The 10,111-nt window shown below is 38.8% G+C and overlaps 1 pseudogene; it reads right to left on the minus strand.

The window, feature by feature from the left end:
• Window positions 1–5,939: 5,939 nt before the first annotated feature.
• LOC102817391 lies at window positions 5,940–6,433 on the minus strand (annotated as a pseudogene).
• Between the last annotated feature and the right edge of the window lie 3,678 nt (window positions 6,434–10,111).

A 10,111-nucleotide genomic window follows, 5' to 3' on the forward strand; every position in this document is an offset into this window, starting at 1 on the left:
GGTTCAAATGTGGACTTGGTGATAGAAATAAAGCTGAAGATCTCAAGATAGAATTTTGTAAAACCAATGACTTATTCATTGCAAATACCTCTTTTCAACAATACAAGCTACTATACATGTGAATCTCACCAAAGGGCATAGACAGAAATCAAATTGATTGCATCTGTGGGAAGAAATGATGCAGAAGCTCAATACTGTCAGTCAAAACAAGGCCAGGGGCCAACTCTGGAATACACCACCAACTGCTCATATGTAAGTTCAGACTGCAGCTGAAGAAAATTAAAATAAGTCCATGAATGCTAAAACATGACCTTGAATATACCTCACCGGAATTTAGAGACCATCTCAAGAACAGATTTGATACACTAGACACTGATGACCAAAGACCAGAAAAGTTATAGGATGACATCAAGAAAATAATACAGAAAGAAAGCACAAGGTCATTAAGAAGACAGGTAAGAATGGATGTCAGAAGAGATTCTGTAACTTGCTCTTGAATAAATAGAAACTAAAGTGACTGGAAGAAATGATGAACTAAAAGAGCAAAACAGAAAGCTTCGAAGGGCAGCTCAAGAAGACAAAGTCAAGAATTATAAAAAATGTGTGAAGACCTCCAGTTAGAAAACCAAAAGGGAAGAACACAGCATTTCTTAAGTGGAAAGAACTGAAGAAAAAAATTCAAGACTCAACTTTCAATATTGAACGATTCTTTGGACAAAATATAGTATGACCCAGAGTCACTGTACCTAAAAGAACTGGTCGATGTTCAACCATTTTAAGAGTCAGTATATGGTTAAGAATCTGTGGTATTGAAGGAAGAAGTCCAACCTGCACTGAAGGCATTGGCAAAAAAACAAGTCTACTGGAACTGATGAAATACAAATTGAACTGTTTGAACAAACTGATGCAGCATTGGAGGCACTCACTTGTTTATGCCAATAAATTTGGAAGACAGATACTTGGCCAACCAATTGGAAAAGATCCGTATTTTTACCCATTCCTAAGAAAGGTGACCTAATAGAATGTAGAAATCATTGATATCACATGTAAGTAAAATTTTGCTGACGATCATTCAAAAACAACTGCAGTAGTACATCCACAGGGACTGCCAGAAATTCAAGCTGGATTTAGGAGAGGATGTGAAACAAGGTATGTCATTGCTAACGTCAGATAGCTCTTGGCTTAGGCAGAGAATATCAGAAAGATGTTTATTTGTGCTTTGTTGACTATGCAAAGGCATTTGACTGTGTGGATCATAACAAACTATAGATAACATTGCAAAGAATGGGAATTCCAGAATACTTCATTGTGTTGATGAGGAATCTGTACATAAACCAAGAGACAGTTGTTTGACTAGAACAAGAAGATAGTGAATGGTTTAAAATCAGGAAAGGCATGTGCCAGAATTATACCTTTTCACCATACTTATGGAGTTCTGGTGTGGCACTGTGGGTTAATGCACTTGACTAAAAAGTCGGTTTGAACCTCAAGGTCAGCAGTTATAGCTCACCAGCTGCTCCTCAGAAATGCTATGCAGGGTCACTATGGGTTGGAACTGACTGGAGGGCACTTAACAACAACAACAAATTCCATCTGGAGGCTGAGCAAATAATCTGAGAAAATGAGTTCTATGAAGAAAAACATGGCATTCAGATTGGTAGGAACAATCTGAAATATGCAGATGATACATACAATTTTGCTTGCTGGAAACAAAGAGGACTTAATATATTTACTGATGAAGATCAAAGACTACTGTCTTCAGTATAGATTTCACCTCAATGTAAAGATAACAAAAATCCTCACAACTGGATCAATAAATAACATCATGATGGATGAAGAAAGATGGAAGTTTTCTAAGACTTCATTTTGCTTGGATCCACAATCAATACTCATGGTAGCAGCAATCAAAATGCAAAAGATGTATTGTATAATCAAACCAGCTTCAAAAGGCGTCTTTAAAGTATTAAAGAGCAAAGATACCACTGTGAGGACTGAGTTGTACCTGACTTAAGCCAGGGTACTTTCAACTGCCTCATATGCATATGAAAATTGGACAGTGGATAAGGAAGATCCCAGAAGAATCAGTGCATTTTAATTATCTTGTTTGCAAAGAATGTTGAAAGTGCTATGGACTGCCCACAGAACAATGCTCCTTGGAAACCAGGATGGTGAGACTTCATCTCTCATTCTTTGGATATCTCAGTAGGGACCAGTCCCCAGAGAAGGACACCATGCTTGGTAAAGTGGAGCACTAGCGAAAAAGAGGAAAACTCCAACGAGATAGATTGACACAGTGGCAGCAACAATGGACCTAAGCATAACAATAATTGTGAAGATGACGTATGACTGGGCAGTGTTTCATTGTGTTATGTATAGGGTCACCATGAGATGGAAACAACTTGACGGCACATAACAACAGGACTGATAGTACTGACTCTGCTTTTTTTCCCTAAGAATGGTTTTACTTTGCACACTTAAGTCCTTAACCATTTTTTTTTTTTTTTTGGTATGGTTTGAGGCAAGGATTTTGTTTAATTTTTGTGCATCTGAAAATTACATTCTTGCAGTGTTGTGATACTTTTAACATTCATTGAAATGAAATCTGTTATAATTATGTTATTCAGGATGAAAGGAGGAGGCATGATGTGATCTTTCTAGTTCTGTCCATCTATAAAGGATGGCAAAGCTATAAAAGTCCTTGAATAATATAGACCTAATAAGCCCACTGCCGTCAAGTCATTTCTGACTCACAGTGATGCTACAGAACAGAGTAGAACAGCTCCGTAGGGTTTCCAAGACTGTAATTCTTTATGACAGCAGATAGCTTCATGTCTCTCCTGAGGATTAGCTGATGGGTTTGAACCACTGACCTTGTAATTAGCAGCCCACTACTTTACCCACTAAATCACTAAGGCATCATAGGCCAAATGCCCTATTTAAAAACAAATATAACAATAGCAGCAACCGCAATTGGAAAAAAAAAAGCACACTCTGGAAATCTAGTACAAGAGCCTGGTAGTGGTGGTTATGTGCCATGGAGTTGGAACTGACTCATAGCAATCCTGTACAGGGTTTCCAAGGCTGTAAATCTTTATGGGAGCAAAAAGCCTCATCTTTCTCCCACAGAGCAGCTGGTAGTTTCAAACTGCTGATCTTGCGGTATGCAGCCCGATTCATAACCACTACGCTACCAGAGCTCCTTAGTACAAGAGCCTAGATTATTTTTTATATTATTATTATTCAGATAAACTACATTCAAATCTTATTCTTGCCACTTACTTTGGACCGTGGGCAAAGCTCTTGGAGTCCCTAAATCTTAATCAATTTTCACACCTATGAAGTGGAATAACTATCTACTTTGAAAAGTAGATGTAAAGAATAAAGATAATGTATGAGGGTGAGTAAAAAATTATCCGCACTCTTGCTGTAGAATTTATTTCAATCAACTTTTAGAAAATCTCCTTGCTTTTCCATATGCTTTGTCCATCTCTCAACAAACTATGATATTCCCTTATTAGAAAATGCTTTAGGCTGAGCTGTGAGCCATGAATGCACTGCCTGTCTTCAATTCTTCATCAGAGGTGAATCTTTGTCCTTGAAGGGTTACTTCCAGGTGAAGGGACCAAACAGGTGAAAGTCTGATGGAACAAGATCTGGGCTATAGAGAGGATGCCTTAACATCTCAAAATGTAGTTTTTGCAGTGTCAACAGTGTGGTTAGAGGTGTGTGGAAGTGCATTGTCATGTAAGATCACAAAGCCCTTGGAGAGCCGTCCTCAGCATTGAATCCAAAGTTTAGGCATCAGCTAGTCATTGAGCATCTCACTATAATGAGCACTGCAATGTTGCTAAACATTTTTCTTGATAGTGTTCCAATACTGGCCCTTGAGAATCACAGAAAACTGTAAGCATCAATTTTCCAGCTGATGGTTGACTTTTGAACTTTTTCTTGGTTGGCAATTGAGGATGTTTCCATTTCATAGTCTGCCATTTATTCTCAGACTCATAGTGATGAATCCATGTCTCGTCACCAATAATGAATAGTTAAGCTTGAGAATGGGTCCAAATTTTGTTTGCAGATGTCCAAACAGTTCTGTTTATGCTCTTCCTTGAGTTGTTTCAGTACCCATCTCAAACATTTTTTGAAACCCAAGTCTGTCATGGATTATATCATATGCAGAGCCACAGCTGATTTGCAAATTATTTGCCACAAAATCCACTGTCACTCATCTATTCTAAAGAATCATTTCACGTGTATGCTCAATGTTGTCATCAGCCATGGACATGGACAGGCATTTTAATACAACTGGGGTGTGGATAATTCTCATACATTAAAAGTTCCAGCATATATAAGGTAATGAATGAATGGTGGGTCTTAAAAATTAACAGCAACAAAAAAAACAAATCAGAAAAAATAACAACTGAAGACCCAGAAAAGGAACTCTTGAACACTGGTGAGATTAATAGGTTCCAGTGACTCATAAAATGTAAGGATTACAAGCAACCTAAGAGTCGTGGTGTGGCGCTGTGGTCTAATGCGTCAGAATGCAGTCATTGAACTGCAAGGTCGGTGGTTCAATCTCACCAGCTGCTCCTTGGAAACCCTATACAGGGTCGCTTTGTGTTGTAAACAACTTGATGGCCCTTAACAACAACAACAAGAGTACATACAGTCATTCTACAGATAACTGAGGACCAGAGAGCTATATCTCAATATGGACTACCCTTAACTTTGCTCTGCATTTTCTGACATCAAGGTACATTAAATTTTAAAAGATGATAATGCTTGCTAGACTTTGGTTATTTCCATCTACGTATTTGTTACTATTGCTGTGTGCTGTCGAGTCTGTTCCAAGTCATACTGACCATGCGTAGGGCTTCCGAGAGCAGCTGGTGAGTTTGAACAGCTGACCTTACAGTTAGCAGTCCATTGTTTATCCTACAGTGCCATACCAGGCTCATGCACATATAGAGAGATTTTTAAAAGGGGAGGAGGATTTGCCACTTAAGGGGAAAATAATGGAGCTGAAATTGACTTAATACTTTTTATTGTTAAGTGATATTGAGTTGGTTCTGACTCATGTTGTTGTTGTTGTTGTTAAGTGCTGTCCAGTCGGTTCCAACCCATAGCAACTCTGGGTAGGGTTTCCAAGGAGCAGCTGATGAACTTGAACCACCAACCTTGCAGTTCAAATGGCTTGGCTTTGCAGTCTGGTGCGTTAACCCACAGCACCACACCATTGTTGCTATGTGCCACAGAGCAGAGTCGGTTCCGACTCATAGCGACCCTGCACAGGGTTTCCGAGGCTGTTAATCTTTACGGAAGCAGAACACTTCATCTTTCTCCCGCGGAGCAGCTGGTAGTTTCGAACTGCTGACCTTGAGATTGTCTACTCCAGTAAAGATGTAAGAGTCTCAGAAATCCTATGGAGCAATTCTACTCTGTGCTGCAGGGTTGCCATAAGTTGGAATACACTTGAAGGCAGTGGGTTAATACATACATTTTTAGAGTTTTTATAGACTAGGTATTATCTTAACCCCAAAAGAGAATTTTTTTTTTCTGCACACTTTTGCAAGTTGTTTTATTTACAATGCCAACTTTTAAAAGGTCAATACCCTAAAGCTAACCAGACAGTAAACGAGGCAGAAATCACTTTACAAAAAGAGGGAAGGCCCAAATTAACACTTTTTATAGAGGACCCATAGTTCAGTTTTATTCAGAGCAAAGAAACAACAAACAACTTTTGAACACACTAGGAGAAACTCAGCTCTAGCTTCAACAATCTGTAATACACATGCAATGAGGACAATATTCTGCCAATATAATTGATTTGCTGCTGCATTTGTCTCCTGTTTGTCTAATATTAACAATTATAAACAGAGCATTGCAACTAGTATTTGGAATAATCCTTACAGTGTTACAGTGTCAGGCACAACATTTCACTTCTCTTCACACCACTGGTTCTCTTTGCATGACCCGGGCTTCCTCCTCTTCAGTAAAGTTGTTTTTGATATTGAAGTTCATATGAATCTCTTCAGGAGTTTCCCCCTTGATCATATTGGCAACAGTCTTGCAAGTAACATCAAGCAAACCTTTGATATCTAAGTAATTTGCAGCCAGATTAAGTTCAAAAAGTGTTCCTTGGTCAACATTCAGGAATCCTTGGTCCCAAACAGGGATATCATCTGTTCTCTTTTCTTTGTTCTCATCATCCTCAGGAGGAGGAGGGTCATCCTTGTGATGTACCACTGAATGACCTTTTTTAATATTGCTGCATCAACATTTGGTAGAGAAACTGGGTCATCATCTCATTCATCATCCATTCCCAAATCTTCCAACATGTGCCTGGTTTGATAGGCACAGACTGTTTGGCAATTTCCACATCAACTTCAAATATCTCTCCATCAGAACTCTGCAACTTAATTGAAGGCATGGTGTTCGAGCCTAAGGAGGCAGCAGACCCAAGGCTGGTGAGAGCTGGGAAACGTCAGCACAGACGAGCAAGGCAGAGAACAAGACCACTCCAAAAGATATAATTTTTGAATAAGGAATAAATATAGATCAAACATTCCCTTTTTGAAAAATTAAATGATTATTTTAACCACAAAAAAAATGATAAAGGGAACAGTCAGAGAAATGTTGGGGAATGACAGAATGACAACAAAAAAATAAGGGGAAAGAAGTAATTCCATAAACCCATTGTTGTTCCTTAGTTTTCCATCCCAGAGGCAACCTCAACACTAGTTTTAAAAAGAATGACCTTCTAATGGTGGAACTTTATAGTCACTGAGGCAAGTTTATTGAGGAGATAGTTTTGGACATGAAGACTTAGCAGTTCCTCAATACATCTATTATTGTTGTTGTTGTTGTTAAGTGCCGTCGAGTCGGTTCCGACCCATAGCGACCCTGTACAGGGTTTCCGAGGGTGTAAATCCTTACGGGAGTAGAAAGCCTCATCTTTCTCCCGCGGAGCGGCTGGTAGTTTCGAACCGCTGACCTTAAGGTTCGCAGCCCGATTCGTAACCACTACGCTACCAGAGCTCCTACATCTATTATACACAAGGTTAACTTTGGCATTGAGTGGAGCAAATGAAAAAAGGAAGAATTAGGAGTGAATACTAGGTGAGATTGAAGAGAACTAAGAATGACACTGAAATGTTAACACACACTAGTGAGGCTGTTGCTGTTGTTAAGTGCCATCTACTTGGTTCTGACTCATAGCAACTTTGTATAGAGTATCTGAAGAGTAGCTGGTGGGTTTGAACCACTGACCCTGAGGTTCAAACTGACCTTGAGGTCCAAATGCTTACAGCACCATACAAGGACTCCACTAGTGGGGCTAGAGCACAATAAATTGAATTGGATAAAGTTGCAAAAGTTTATTAGTTTTGAGGGTTTCAGTTTTAATGTCAGAGCTGAGATGAAAAAAATCTTGCTTGATAGCTTACCCAGAATCAAATATTCCACTTTCCTACATCAGTTCGAAACTACCAGCTGTTTCGTGGGAGAAAGACGAGGCTTTCTGCTCCTGTAAAGATTTATAGCCTCAGAAACCCTGTACAGGGTCGCTATGAGTCAGAACCGACTTCAAGGCACATAACAAACAACAACAACTCAGATTACTGGCATGTTTCATTTAATTTCTCTATAGTTCTTGGGAGGTGGGGCTTGATGACAGACTAGGCAGAAAGGCTGTGCAGACTTTTGCCAGTAAAAACATGGAATATCGGACAAAATAGATTCAGAGGATGGTTCCGGAACTCTGAACTCTATAGTTCTTACTCAGTGCTTTCTCAGTTATATACTATTTATGCTTATTGTTGTTGTTGTTAAGTGTTATCAAGTCAGTTTCGAACCATTATGACCCAGCATAGGGGGTTCTGAGAATTCGCTGGTGGGCTTTAACCGCCGACCTTGTGGTTCAAACTGACTTTGCAGTCCAGCACTTTAACCCACAGGACCACACCAGGACTCCTGATTCAAATCATTTGATTAATACAGATTATCAAGTATTGTATCAAATTAATCATTCTGATTTTTATTGCCATTACAATGTTTACATTATACTGAAGTTTTTAGATTTATAGATCTACCTTCCGAATTCTCACTTACAAGCCTGTCAGACTCCCAAAGGCATGTCTATTTATTTTGATATCACTAGAATCCACCTAATATATTATCTGACACCTAGTGGACACTCAATAAATATTTTCTGAAGAAAGAAAAACTTTGTTTTAGTCACAAAAAGAAACGTGAAGATAAATAGTGGTTTATCTTCTGATCTCAAAGAAACTTATTAAGTGATCATATACACTCAGTAACACACAAACTTATAGGAGCCTCAGTGGTGACATTGTTAAAGTGCTTGGTTGTTGACTGGAAGGTCGGCAGTTCAAACCCACTAGCCATTCTATGTGAGAAAGATGTGGTAGCCTGCTTCCTTAAAGATTTATAGCCTTAGAAATTCTTTGGGGAAGTTCTGCTCTGTCCTATAAGTCGGAATTGAGTCTATGGTAATGAACTACACACATTTGTGGGAAAATGAAAGAGGGGAAAGATTAAGTTGGATCTAGTACAGAAACAACCTGTCTCAATGTTTATTATGAACATTAGTGTTACAGAGTATAACAGGAGACCCTTTTAAATCGTTTCATAGAGGTGTGGTTGGTGAAAGAAAACATTACTAGGTGACAAGAAAATGTTGTTGTTGTCAAGTGCCGTCGAGTTGATTCTGACCCATAGTGACCCTGTATAGGGTTTCCAAGGAGCAGCTGGTGAGCTTGAACTACCGACCTTACAGTTCAAATGGCTTTGCAGTCTGGCGTATTAACCCACAGCACAACACCAGGACTCCAGCTATGCATATTGTTGTTGTTGCTATTAAGTGCCACAGTGTTGGTTCCAACTCATAATGACCCTATGCACATCCAATACTCAATCCTGCACCATCCACACAATTGTTATGTTAGAGCTCATTGTTGCTGGTACTGTTAATACATCTAGTTGATGGTCTTCCTCTTTCCTATGATCCTCCATGTTATCAAGCATGATAATCCTTCTCTAGGGATTGGTCCTTCCTGATAGCAAGTCCAAGTATGAGAGATGAAACTTTCTTCTTCCAACATGGATCTGCTTGTTCCTCTGAAAGTCATGATACTTTCAGTATTCTTTGCCAACATAATTCAAATGCATCAATTCTTCTGCAGTCTTATTAATTGTCCAACTTGTACACACTTATGAGGTAATATAACATACTATGGCTTTGGTCAGGCACACATTATTCCTTAAAATGACACCTCTGCTCTCTAACACTTTAAAGAGGTCTTTTGTAACAGACTTACTTAATGCAATATATCATTTGATTTCTGGACTGATGCTTTCATGAACATTGATTGTGGATCCAAGAAAAATGAAGTCTTTGACTTCAATCTTTTTGGCTGTAGTCTATCTAAACTGCTCTACCTAACTATACATACATACATACATACATATATATATATACATGTATATATATATGGAGGCTCTGGTAGCATAGTGGTTACGAATTGGGCTGCGAACAGCAAGGTCAGCAGTTTGAAACTACCAGCTGCTCCGTGGGAGAAAGATCAGGCTTTCTACTCCAGTAAAGATTTACAGCCTCAGAAACCCTGTTCAGGGTCACTATGGGTCAGAACCGACTTGATGGCACTTAACAACAACAACAACAACAACAACAATAATAATATATATATATATTATGCTGAAGAAAATGAAAACAAGTCCACGAGAGCCAAAATATGACTTTGAATTTATCCCACATGAATTTAGAGATCATCTGAAGAACAGATTTGATACATTGAACACTAAAGACCTAAGACCGGAAGAGTTGTGGGATGACATCAAAAACATCATACATGAAGAGAGAAAAAAGTCATTAAAAAGACAAGAAAGAAGGAAAAGGTTAAAATGGATGTCAGAAGAGACTCTGAAACTTGCTCTCCAGTGTAAAGATGCTAAAGCAAATGGAAGAATTGAGGAGGTCCAAGAGCTGAACAGAAAATTTCAAAGATCAGCTGGAGAAGATAAAGCCAAATACTATAATAAAATATGCAAAGATTTGGAGTCAGAAAAC

This window comes from Chrysochloris asiatica, unplaced genomic scaffold, assembly GCF_000296735.1.
Source record: "Chrysochloris asiatica unplaced genomic scaffold, ChrAsi1.0 scaffold00074, whole genome shotgun sequence".
NCBI lineage: Eukaryota > Metazoa > Chordata > Mammalia > Afrosoricida > Chrysochloridae > Chrysochloris > Chrysochloris asiatica.